The following is a 12436-nucleotide window of genomic DNA, read 5'->3' as shown; positions in this document are numbered from 1 at the left end:
GTCTCGTTCGGTCGGGCCCGCAGTATCACACCGTCCGATCCCGGTTCGATAGTCTGCGTCAACCTTCAATGATCCGGCATCAATCTTGAGGATCCCTATTCGGGCGCCAACTGTGGAAACAGAAAAATAATATGAGGCCGGGAAGCCCAGAAAGAAACACACCAACACAGGTTACAAAGAACATACAAGTGCTTTATTCAAAAGCTACAACAGTTACCAAAGTCAATTGACAAACGGATAGCTATCCGGCTCTCAGAGTAACGTAACGAACTTCAACGAAGGTTCGATGCATTAGTAAGAGAGACCGTACATTGGAATACTTGGGCTTTTTATACTCTTTATCCAGCCCTTGGCCAACCCCCTCGCGGGTTAACCATTCTAGGAGTCGGGCCTATGGGTTCCTTTCCAGGTCAATCCTATAATATATGCATTTTGATTAGTTTTGCTGATATAGTTGTACATTTACACATAGGTCAACAATAGGACAAGGTCTCAGTTCGCGACCCCGACAAGTGGCCTGCAGGCATATTAATTATTCGTGTGTACGGAGGTCACTTCGGCCAGAGTCTTACTCAGAATGTCATTCGGCCTCCATTTTGATGTTCAGGGTGACTTCCATATTACAAGAGAGCCTAAAATGGCGGCTTAATCCAAGATGGCGACTTACATTACTTTCTCTAAGGTCAAGACCTTGCCGTGGAGTTTGTTCGCATATGATGTTTAGACAACTTGGCGTAGGACAATACACATACAATTGTTGCGATAGGAGGTATAACATTGTTTCAATTCCGACAGGGGGTCTCCTGGTGCTGAGGATCTGTATTGAGCTGCTGTAAAAAGAATGACTTTCATTTGATTGCAAGGACATGGTGGAAATAGACGCCCAAATGGCCACCTGCGCTGCGGAAGCTTGATCTACTTTAGAGGAGAGTCTGGTTTTGGGATTGACAAAGAAATAATGGTACAGAGTACACCCACTCTCTCTGCCCTCAGATTTTGCCAACACGTGTTTCAACCTGGTCAGTCTTTTTCAAGGCAAAAGGTTCCTAAAGTTTCATGGTGTGCTCCCTTGTTGCATAGTCAATATATAGTTAGCACTTTGTTGGACAAATCCCATTGATTCCTCTAATAGGTTGTTAAGTCCTCTGGACAGACATCACTAACAAATGGTTCCCAAGATGTATATACTCGATTGCTTTGTTTCTAGATAGGTGATGTGGGTGTTCCTCAAGTGATTATCATGTGGATGGTCTGTGTCGAGCGCCTCCTTATTGAAGGTCTCTGCCTCCACCTGGCGTCCGCATTTGTATGCAACAAGGGAGCACACCATTAAACTTTAGTAACCTTTTGCCTTGAAAAAGACCAAACAGGTCGAAACACGTGTTGCCATATTCTGAGGGCAGATTTCAAATATGCCAAATAAATTAAATTGACACAATGAATACCTGATGTTTATTTGTATTATGAAACACCCAGTTTACATCTACAAGTCAGGACAAGCGCATTTGATACCAGCACGTCTCTCAGCTTACTCAGTTTAATATTAGGCAGGGGTTAGCCTAAACAGTGCCGGAATCTGCAAATGTCTTCCATATTAATTTCGAGCATTTGCTGATTATTGACCCAAAGGCACCCACCATCTGGTTTTGGGCCCACCCAATCCTACTTGACATTCTATCTTATAACAGTGTTGCTTCATACCAAACACGCTGAAAATGAGATGGCAGCAAACTTCAATATTTCAGGTAGTTTGCCCAGTTCTGTGCTTGATACGGAATCTACTCTGCTTAGTCTCTTACTTTCGTTCCTTTCACATAATGAATCCACAAAGCTAACTAGAGTTTTACGCAAAGTAGTTATCATTAGTTACTTCTAGTCTGTAAATGTACAGATCTACTGCAATACCATACACTGTAGTTAGCCTCCAGAGCTCCCTTTGCTCTATGATTATGATTGCATTGTATATCCGAACCTGCGGCAGAGAGCTGGCCAAACTGTTTTCAGAGCCTTTTTTATCATATCTGTTTACTGTGTCCATTCATGAAACTAACCTTTTACATTTTACAGACACTCATTCGGGGCTTGCAGAGACTACTCGTCCACTCGCTTAGTCGAGTAGATTTAACAAAAGGCGAGTACCATTTGGGGGGGATGTTTGAAACGTTTATGTAACATTTACTTTATTTGCAGTAAATGTCAAATAAAGGTTACACTGTGTGTGGCAGGCTGTTTGATGGCAGCAGTGTGCCAAGCATAAAGTGGGTTTGGAGTGACATGCACCATGAGAATTTTAAAGAAATTGAAAGGTCCGCCTCCTCTCACTAATGTCTTACTTCAGCGGTACATAAAATGGCTGTATTGATGCTTATTTTATATATTGGATACGAATAATGTGACAGTAAACATATTAATACAATATTGCTAATCAAATGGTTTACTTTGCTAATAAAGAATATTTTAATTAGCAAATTCTGCTAATCAATTTTTCCAATCTAATTTATCCCTTGCCTTGGGTTGTTGGCTTTGTCAGACATCCAATCCCCTGTCTTGGGAGAGAAGGGAGATCACTTTACATTTTCTAAGTTGAAAAAGCAACTGCACACTACTTTATCTGAGGGGACCAGTGAAATATACTCGTCAAAGCAGAATTTCCTTTTTTTTTTTTTAGGTGGGGTGGACTGATTAGTTGAGTAGTTGGGGGTTCCCACTCAGGGCTGTTCCATGTTTGAGGTCAAGCAAAATGATGTCAGTTTAGACCTCATTAAGTTGTCGACAATAATCCTGTATCTAAATCTGAGTGGACGCAACACATTTTTAGGATTCAGAGAACTCGCCCTTAGTGCCTGCAATGTTTATGTAAACTGTTGGGTGCGACTCCCAGGTTTTCCAGGCCGATGCTGGGGTCCGCAGACTTGGAGGGCCCAACACCTTCCCCAGGACAAACGGAGGACTCAGTCAACGGCAAGTACAAAGTGTAGTTTATTGCAAAAAAACCCAACAGGGAACAGTACAAGAACACAGGAAGATTCAGGCACAGCTCGAGGCTCCACGTCACGCAGGCCGGTTTTCTAGCACTATGGCATCATCACTCGGGCCCTTCTCATAAAAACCTATCACCATGAGGGATTGTTTGTTTGTTTGTTTGTTTATTTATATAGCGCACCGAACCCTGAGGTATCTGGGCGCATTTACAAGTTACATAACTACTTAAAACATTTACAAGTTACATAGTTACTTAAAACAGGGTACATGGTAAGGCAGAACATTTGCTTTATTTACATAACAATGTGGGACAAATAAGTGAATGAATTGTCCGACAATTATTTTAATCATGTACAGGCAGGTCGTTTCAGAATTAAATGTACATAGATGTACAAGCAGGCAAGGCATATGAACCGGATGCTGGCGGGGGGTATTAGCATACATCGAGGAAAAAAAAGCCACGTTTTAGTCTTTTTCCTAAAACTATGGAAGGACGGGTCTGATCTTAAAGTTACCGGGAAGGAGTTCCAAAGCTGTGCTGCCATAACCGGGAAGCTACTCCCCCCCCCTGCTTTATTAAGATTGTATCTTGGGACCTTAAGGCAATTTGAGTGCAAGGTTCTAGTGGAACATTCAGATGCATGTTTGGCGAATGTATCCACTAGGTATTTAGGGGCCAAGTTAGAGAGACATTGTGGATGAGGGTTAGTGATTTGAAATTGATTCTGTCCTTGATAGCGAGCCATTTAGTGGAACGTCTCGCGTTCGAGATGTGCTGCATTCTTGGGATACTTAGCGTGGTTCTTAGGGTGTTGTTTTGTAGTGTTTGCAGTTTGTTGACATTGCGTTTGCTGGATCCTAGATATAGTGCGTTACAATAGTCTAATTTTGAGAGAACTAGGGCTCTTGCTAAGGTAATGCAACTATCAGTGGAAAGAAACGGTTTACATGCATTCATTAATTTGCATGTATAACCTGTAGCTGAAGTAGTTATCCTTTTGGAAACTTTAATATTTATACCGTCAATGTTGAATGACTTAAACTGGTTACTGAGTTTGTTAAGTCTGCCAGATGAACGATGAGCAAGAGTTCTGTCTTTTCGTCATTGAGACAAAGACCATGGGTGGCCATCCATGCTTGTATAGTGAGGTACATTTTGTTCAGCCGGGCCATGTCAGAGTCATTGGCCCTCATTAGGACCCTGGTGTTAAGGGGTTAACGGCGCCGTAAAAGGTGTTGGCGCCGTTAAACCCTTAACGCCTGATTACGAGGTCCCTTTGCGGGACCCGACCTTAACAGCTGGTCTAGACCAACCGTTAAAGTAGGGGCCCGCAAAGGGACTCTCAAGGTAAGTACGGTACCGCAATTTGTGGTACCGTACTTACCGCCTTCGCCATTCCCATTATGCCCTATGGGGCAAAAATGGGAATGGGGAAGGGCCATGGTGGCATGGGGAATTACCACCCCGCCAACCTTGGAATGGGGTGGTAATTCCCCATTCCGCCATGGCGGACTCCGGCATCGACCATGGTGTTAATAGCATCCTTCTAGCATGCGATCTCCAAGGTAACTGCCAATGCAGGAATGGGTGGAAGCGGGTCTGCATATTGTACCTGGCACGTCGTGATCGGTCCTGTGGGCCACCAAGCCAACGTGAGTCTCAGACCGTGTAATTATTGCGAGACTGCGGGAATGCTAGCAGTGTTCTGTGTGACATGGGTGTGCGTGATAGAGTGCATGACAGAAAATCACTGTAAGTGCTTGGCGGTAGGAGTGTTTTATTAAGCCTTGATCCGAGCCTGTGGTTTCTGAGGTTAATAGGACACAGTTGATTAGTCATGGGTCTAGTGGCAAAATGTTGTATCCATTGGGCTGGGGTGAGTGGGCAGGTTGAACTAGCGACTAGGTTGCCAGAAGGAGTCAGTTTATTGGTAGTACGAAGTAATGGTGGGAGGAATTTAGTAGGTCTTCATTTGACAGGACAAGGCATTAAGTATCCTGAGGTTAGTCCACCTGCTCCTGGGTACAAAAGACAAATTCTGACCATCGGTTGTCTTAATACTTCCCCAGTATCTACTAACCATAATAACCTTAAGGTCAGTCTTCCTATTGCTACAAACAAATTTTCTGCTACACCAGATTCTGAAGCTTTAGATCAGGCTAATGGTACATACCTGCTTCAAGAACAACTCCTACGCCCTAGAAGACAGACCGAAGCTCTCTATGATGACTTTGTTTATTTACATAGTAAAAATGTAATAAAGGGACACAATATTCCAGACCTTCTGACACTATGTCCTACACCCGATATTCTGTCTTTAAAGATCGACATGATAAGGCCTGGAATTGCCACACAGAAAAGAATACAGACTTATACAAGGCAGATGGAAGACCTACATTTAGCATATGCATCCCTTCTAAAGTCTGACACAGCTCTTTCACTTTCCAGCCACAGTAACTCAGGTTGTTGTACAGACAGGAAAGAATTAACTCCTTCGGTGGGCCAAATCACTCACACTGCCATTACACCACAAGACAAGTGTAATCTTCTGATTAGATATCCTTCTGAGTCAAAGGATTGTTCCGCTCTTACCCCTGACTACTGTCCTTTACTCACACTTACAGCCTCTTCTGAAGTGATCAAATCAGAAATGTACTCTGCTTCTAAGGGTTTTTATACCCCAGACCCACCTAGCAATCTGAGTACACCAGACTTTGAAGATCAGCCTTCAGAACGCCTACCCTATCCTGACCCCACATCTGTCATAATGCCTGTTACTGTATCTGCTGGCCCAATCTCTGCTGCTCCTCCTGCTAATACTTCTAAATCTGCTACTGTTGCAGCATCTCACATCACTCTTTCTGCAGTAGAAGCACCCCCTTCCTCTCTGCTTGCAAGGACAGAACCTGTTGCTAAGTCAAATAAAAACTTTTCTTTTAGGACTACAGCTCCGGTTGCTCCTGCTGGTGCCTCTGTAGCACTAAAACTACCAGACTCTACTCTATCAGTCTCAGGTGCGTCGCTGCCCGCTGGTTCTTCTATGGCATCCACACTCCCAGTTGCTACAGCATCGGAACTATCTACAGCCATTCATGATCTCCCTGCTGCGGTGGCTTCTGAACTTCCTACAAATCATGGAGAACCCGCCACTGTGACTCCTGAATTTTCTGCGGCTAATCTTGACTTTGCCATTGCTGCTTCTGATGCCTTGGAAAACCTTCCTAGAGCAACCAACTCTGCTGTACCTCTGGTTACACCTTTCAACACCTTACTGTTGCCTTTCAAAGCAAGATTTGCCATGGAGCCTGCAGCAGTCTTTCACAGTTCCTCTGTTCATGAACACACTGTTGGGTTTTGTGCTCCAAAGACTTTGTCTTTTCTGATTTCTACCTCAAAGGTTCAGCACATTGATACTGTCTCCGCCCTTCAAGACTCCCACCTTACAACCTTAAACAGCTTTTGGTGCTTCATGATGTGCCTTTTTAGTATGACAGGCATTCTTCTTGTAGGTCGGTCTTCAGGGAGCCTGGAGAGGGGCCTGGAGAGGGGCATACTGTCATGCCTGCGCCATGGGCGCATACATTGGCGATCAATATGGACTAATTGTTATTCATTTATATGCGGAAAACTCTTGGATCAACCGCTATTCACTTCTTGGACCTTATTTCCCATTTGCGAGACTTTGGTGCTTTTCTATTTTTCCCAACAAACTACACTTACCACAATGCTCTTGGCTATAACCATCTATTCCTGGCTATTCCTATTCTTAATCTTCGGAACTACAATCCCCAGAAGCCCTAGGGATCAGCTCTGCTTCCACCAGCTCAGGAACAGGGAGGGGGGAGGCAGATTGTATGCAGGTGTGCTGATCCAGGTGCGACCAATTAGCCTGCTTCTGTGCTGGGCTGGGCGGTATAAAAGCTGCTGCCTGCAGGGGCTCAGTCTCTTGCATTAAGAGTCCTTCCAGCACCTTTTTGCTTCGAGCTACGGATCTTTGTATGCGGTTCCTTCTTAGTCCGGTTTTGGATCCATTGCCCTGCCGGGCTCCCTGCTTTGCAGCCGATCACGCTCTGCTGCTTTCCAGCTTCCACCCTTGCCCTGCGGGCTCTCCGCTTTGCAGCCGATCACGCTCTGCTGCTTTCCAGCCTCCGCCTTTGCCCTTCCCGGCTTCTGCCTTGCAGCCGATCACGCTCATCTGCTACCTTCCGCCCTGGTCTTCCAGGCTCCTGCCCTGCAGCCTGCCTCACTCCGGCTGCCTACAGTCCTTGTCCTTTGGGCTCCCTGCTCTGCAGCCTGCCTCACTCCAGCTGCCTACAGCCCTTGTCCTCTGGGCTCTCTACCTTGCAGTTTACAGTCCTCTGCAGCCTTCTACAGTCATCGGCCTTGCTCCTCTGGGCTTATTCCTTGCTGCCGGTCCTGGCTCTTTGCCGCGCAGCCTGCTACTCTCCGCTGCCAACAGCCCTTGTCCTCGGGGCTTCCTACCTTGCAGCCGATCACGCTCCGCTGCTTGCTACCTACAATCTTTGTCCGCTGGGTTCTCAGCCTAGCAGCCCTCTACAGTCCTCTGCAGCCTTCTACGGTCAGCGGCCCTGCCCCCAGGGCTCACTCCTTGCTGCCCCTTCTGGGCTCCGTGCCGTGCAGCCTGCTTTACTCCACTGCCCTAAGCCCTTTCCCTCTGGGCTCCCTACCTTACAGCCCTACTCCTGTGAGCTTGCTCATTGCTTTCCTGCTCCTCTGAGCTCTCAACCTTGTTCCCTACTGTCCTCTGCTATCCAATCCTGTTACACGACTTTCCCTTCATTTCCTTCTGCTAGTTTGCTATCGACTTCCTTTTTCCTGGATTTGTCTGTTAGTATCTTCTCTTGTACTGATTGTAGACCTTTTTGTACAGAGCTTGTCTGTTGGTTTCCGTCAGGCAACCTCTGCCCCTTCCCTTGTCTCGTTTTTACGTTACAGACACCCATAGCTGCTGTTCCAAGCCATGAGCAAACAGTGTGGGCCTCTGTTATAGCAAACTGTGCAGAAGGCTAGAGTTTTCCTAAGGTCCGTGGAATACTCTTTCCCTATATCTGCATACACCCCAAGAGGGAATCCATTTTGTTGTACCTTATTCCCTGGCTACACTTGTCTACTCGTTGTTCTCTTTTACTTTCAGCTGTGTGTGTACTTATCTGTCCATCCTACTCCGGCACAACTACCCAAACCCTTCCTGGGTGTCCTGCCATCCATGACAGCGGGTAACATGAACAATCATCAATTATTACAGTCGGCTTTCTCGAGGAATGTATGTAGCGTATAAAAATAACAAACAGACAGTGTATCCTCACTCTAAATCTATCAATAGTCCATTCCCTAGCTCTGCTGCCTTTGAGCGAGTAACCATTGGGTGTCCTCCACTCAGCAGTGTAAATTCAGAATCGTTAGTTTGCGCTTCTTACTAAAGTAGGTGGCTTTAGTAACCTTACCTATATAGTTGTGTGATTAGGAAATTGAAAGTACAGGGTACAATCCCTGGTTCCACTGAAAGCATACAAATTGTGTGTGTTACCTTTGATTCTGGCACAATCAACGTGATGAAAATTAAAATGATTTTAAACATGCAGCAACATACCTATATGATTGCAATTGCAAAAGAAACTCTATTCACGGTGACAAGTGCAATTGTAAAAGTCAGGAGGATCACAATGAGCGCGGCACAAAAGGCAAGGGGAGACAAAAAGAAGTGAACATGTTAATGAATTGATTAAGCTTTAATTAATACTCACAAAGTGCGAGACGGTCACATGTGTATGGCCCCTGGACTATACATGTCTAAAGGGGTCTACGCGAAAGACCTACGCTTACCGGCGTTTCTGCACGAAGTGAAAAGAACAGGAGCCTCGCGCGTGTAAGTGGGGTTCCTGTTTAAGCAAGTTGCATGCGCCGTTTGCTTCCAACCTAGAAACCCGGAAGCACACGGCACATATGTGGGCGGCCATATTGGGTGCAAAAAATTCCCTATGGACTGAATTACTGATGGGAGAACTGCTATATAAATGCAATAATTGACTCACTATTGGGCTATAGGACAAAAAGGGGGATGAAAAAATATATGAATAGGAAAAATTACCACATTGACTACGAGTATAAGGAGCAATTCAATCACCAACGAATTAGCTCCGTGCAAGGATGAATAAGGTAGCTGAATGATAGTAATGTGCGATGTGATGGCGCATTGGCTTACTGACAGCCTCATGCATTAAGTAAGACAAAAATTAAACTTCAATTTTTTTTTTTTTAAAACATATTTTTATTGTTTTTCATGTCATTAACCATCAACACTTTTAACCCACAAAGCTCCCTCCTAACCACCCCACCCTCCCCCCCGGAAGATTCAGGCCTCATTCAGTTCTGCATCTGGAAAGTTTACGTGCTGTATATGTCCGATATTTTGATGTTGTGTGGGCACCATTGTTCCATTAAGTCCGACTTCAAGTAGTCCAAAACCACCCCCCATTCCTTCATGAAGGAGTTCTTATGAACCTGAAGGTGGTGCATAATCTTTTCCATGGTCATTTGTGACCACACCTTCTGCAGCCAGTTGAATGCTAGTGGCGGGTCTTGTTTTTTCCAGTTTTGGGCAATCGTTGCCCATGCCGCGATGACTAGGCCCATGAAGCTTCTCCATTGTGATTTGTGTAGTTTCTTGGCCTGTGGGTCCTTAAATCCGCACATCCATACCGGCTCCCCCATTTGGTCGGCCGCTGGGAACATTTTTGTTATTTCTGTTTGCACTTCCCTCCAGAAGCCCTTGACCCCCTGACAGTCCCACCATATATGCCTCCATGAGCCAGGTACGGGGCATCCCCTCCAACAGCGGTCCGGCGTTGCCGGGTACATTATTTTGAGTCTCTCTGGAGTGCAGTGCCATTGAGTAATTATTTTAAGCCACATTTCTCTGCTTTGTACTGCCCGGTTGAGTTTTGGGATTCCCTCCCACAGCTCTGTCCATTGCTGTCTGGCTATCTCTTCCCCCAGAGTGTTTTCCCATCTTTTCATGTATGTCCATTTGATTTCTTCTTCTTGTGTGTTGATGAATTGGTATAATGTGGACACCAGTTTCTTGTCTCCTGGATTGGTTATTAGGAATTTTTCAAATGGTGTTAGGTCCCTGGTGACACCCTGTAAGACCTCTGGTGTGGTATTCCAGTGTTTGATTTGCCCATATTTGTACCTATCCGCTTCTGTGAGGTTCTACATCTTTTTTGCATTTCGCAAATGTTCTTATTTCTTTGTCTTGGATCATTTCCCCGATTTTCCTACACCCTGCGGCTTCCCATTTTTCGAAGGCCCCGTATCTTGACCCAGTGGGAATTGTGGATTTCGGCTTATGGGCGTGAAGGGGGCGAGTGGGGTGGTCATTATTCCCCTCTTGGTTTGTTCGTCCCAGGCATCTAAGGTGGTTTTCATGACCTCGCTTATGCGAAGATTCGGATGTCTATGTTGTTTGTGCTTCCACAGTAGGTCCTCCAGGGGGGTCCTGGCGACCGCCCTATCTTGTGTCACCCAAATTGTTCTTTGGTCATCCCCCAGCCATTCTTTCAGGACCCAGAGTTGTGCTGCTTGATAGTATCTCCTGAAGTGTGGAAGTGACATTCCACCTGCATTGGTGCTGTGAGGATGACTCTGGCCACCTTGGGGGTTTCCTGTTCCACAAATAGGTTGAGAAAGCCTTTGACAGTGCTTTAAAGAAGGAATTTGGGACCATTATTGGGAGGGCATGGAAATAATGTAGCACCCGGGGGAGTATGTTCATTTTCACGGATTGTATTCTGCCCCACCAGGAGACCCTTAGCGGATTCCATCTATCTAGATCCTTCTTTAGTTTGGCCAACAGCTGTGGGTAGTTACTCGCATATAGCCCATCCACCTTATGTGTGAGTGTCACCCTTAGGTACTTGATACCCTCCTCTGCTGTTTTTAGTCCTAGGAAACCCGCCTCTTCTATCAGTGTCCCCTTATCCCCCGCTAAAAAAAAGTATCTCGGATTTCTTCTTGTTTATTTTTAAACCTGATATCTCTCCGAAGGCTACCGGTTCTTTTAGGGTTTGTGGTAGGGATCCCACTGGGTCCTCCAGGGCCAGGAGCATATCATCTGTGAATGCTATGACTTTGTGTTGTCTGCCCGCCATCTCTATCCCCCTAACCCCTGCTGAATCCCTTATTTTAATTAGGAGGGGTTCCAAGAATATGGCGTAAAGGAGAGAGGAGAGGGGGAAATCCTGTTTAGTTCCTCTTGATATCTCCACCCTGTCTGTGACTTCCCCATTTATTGTTATTCTAATGGATGGGGATTTGTAGTTGGCTTTGAACATGTTTATAAATTGTTCTCCAAATCCCATGTGATGCAGTGTCTTAAAGAGAATGGACCACTCTACCCGGTCGAATGCCTTCTCAGCGTCTAATGAAAACAGTATTGCCGGTGTATGGGTAATGACTGTTTATTCTACCAGGTGTATTATTATTCTTAAGTTGTCATGTGTTTGCCTGCCGGGTCTGATTGGTCTGTGTTTATTAGGGTCGGGAGGAGGGGAGATAGTCTGGTGGCCAGTACCTTGGTGTAGATCTTTGCGTCCAAATTTATCAGGGCTATGGGACGATATGAGCCGGGGAGGGTGGGGTCTTTACCTGATTTATGGAACACTAGGACCTTTGCCTCGTTCATGGAGGGGGTTACATTTCCGCTGTCCTTGAATGTGTTCAGTAGCCTTGTCAGGACTGGAGTGAGAATGTCTGCATATTTTTTATAGAAGGGGGAGCCGTAAAGCCATCTGGGCCTGCTGCCTTAGAATTTGGAAGGTCTGCTATTGCCCTCCAGACTTCTTCTTCTGTTATCTGTGATTCCAGCACTGATTTGTCTTCCTCTGATATTGTCGGAATGGGGAGTGATTGTAGGAATCTGTCTTGTTCCTCTTCATCCAGGTGCTCTGACGCATAGAGCTCTTTATATAATGCCTTGAAGGCCTCCCCTATGTCCTTAGTGCGTGTATGTGTTTTTCCATGTGCATCTTTGACGTTCAAGATTGTCATTGAATTTTGTTTTTCTCTGAGTTGTCTTGCTAGGTATTTGTCCGCCTTGTTGGCCTTGATGTTGTATCTTTGTTTTAGGTAGAGGAGGGATCTTTCTGCCTTTTTATTACGACGCATATCAAGTTGACCTTGTAAGTGTTTCAGTGCTTTTTTGCGGCTTCTGGTGGGGTGGACTGCCAGCTCCCCTTGGATATCTGTTATTTTCTTTTCCAGTGTTCGTTCCCAGTCGTACTTCTGCTTATCCTTGGTGGCCTTTAATGCTACAAAGTGTCCCCGGATCACTGCCTTGAAGGCTTCTCATACGGTCCCTAGAGGTACTTCTCCAGTGTCATTTATTTCAAAGAATTCTTTGATTTTGTCCCCTACTGCTTGTCCCATCACTTA

This window comes from Ambystoma mexicanum, chromosome 8 (genome assembly GCF_040938575.1).
Source record: "Ambystoma mexicanum isolate Mex_15411 chromosome 8, UKY_AmexF1_1, whole genome shotgun sequence".
Classification (NCBI taxonomy): Eukaryota; Metazoa; Chordata; class Amphibia; order Caudata; family Ambystomatidae; genus Ambystoma; species Ambystoma mexicanum.
The sequence above is the reverse complement of the archived record's forward strand: the minus strand, read 5'-3'. Positions refer to the sequence as shown.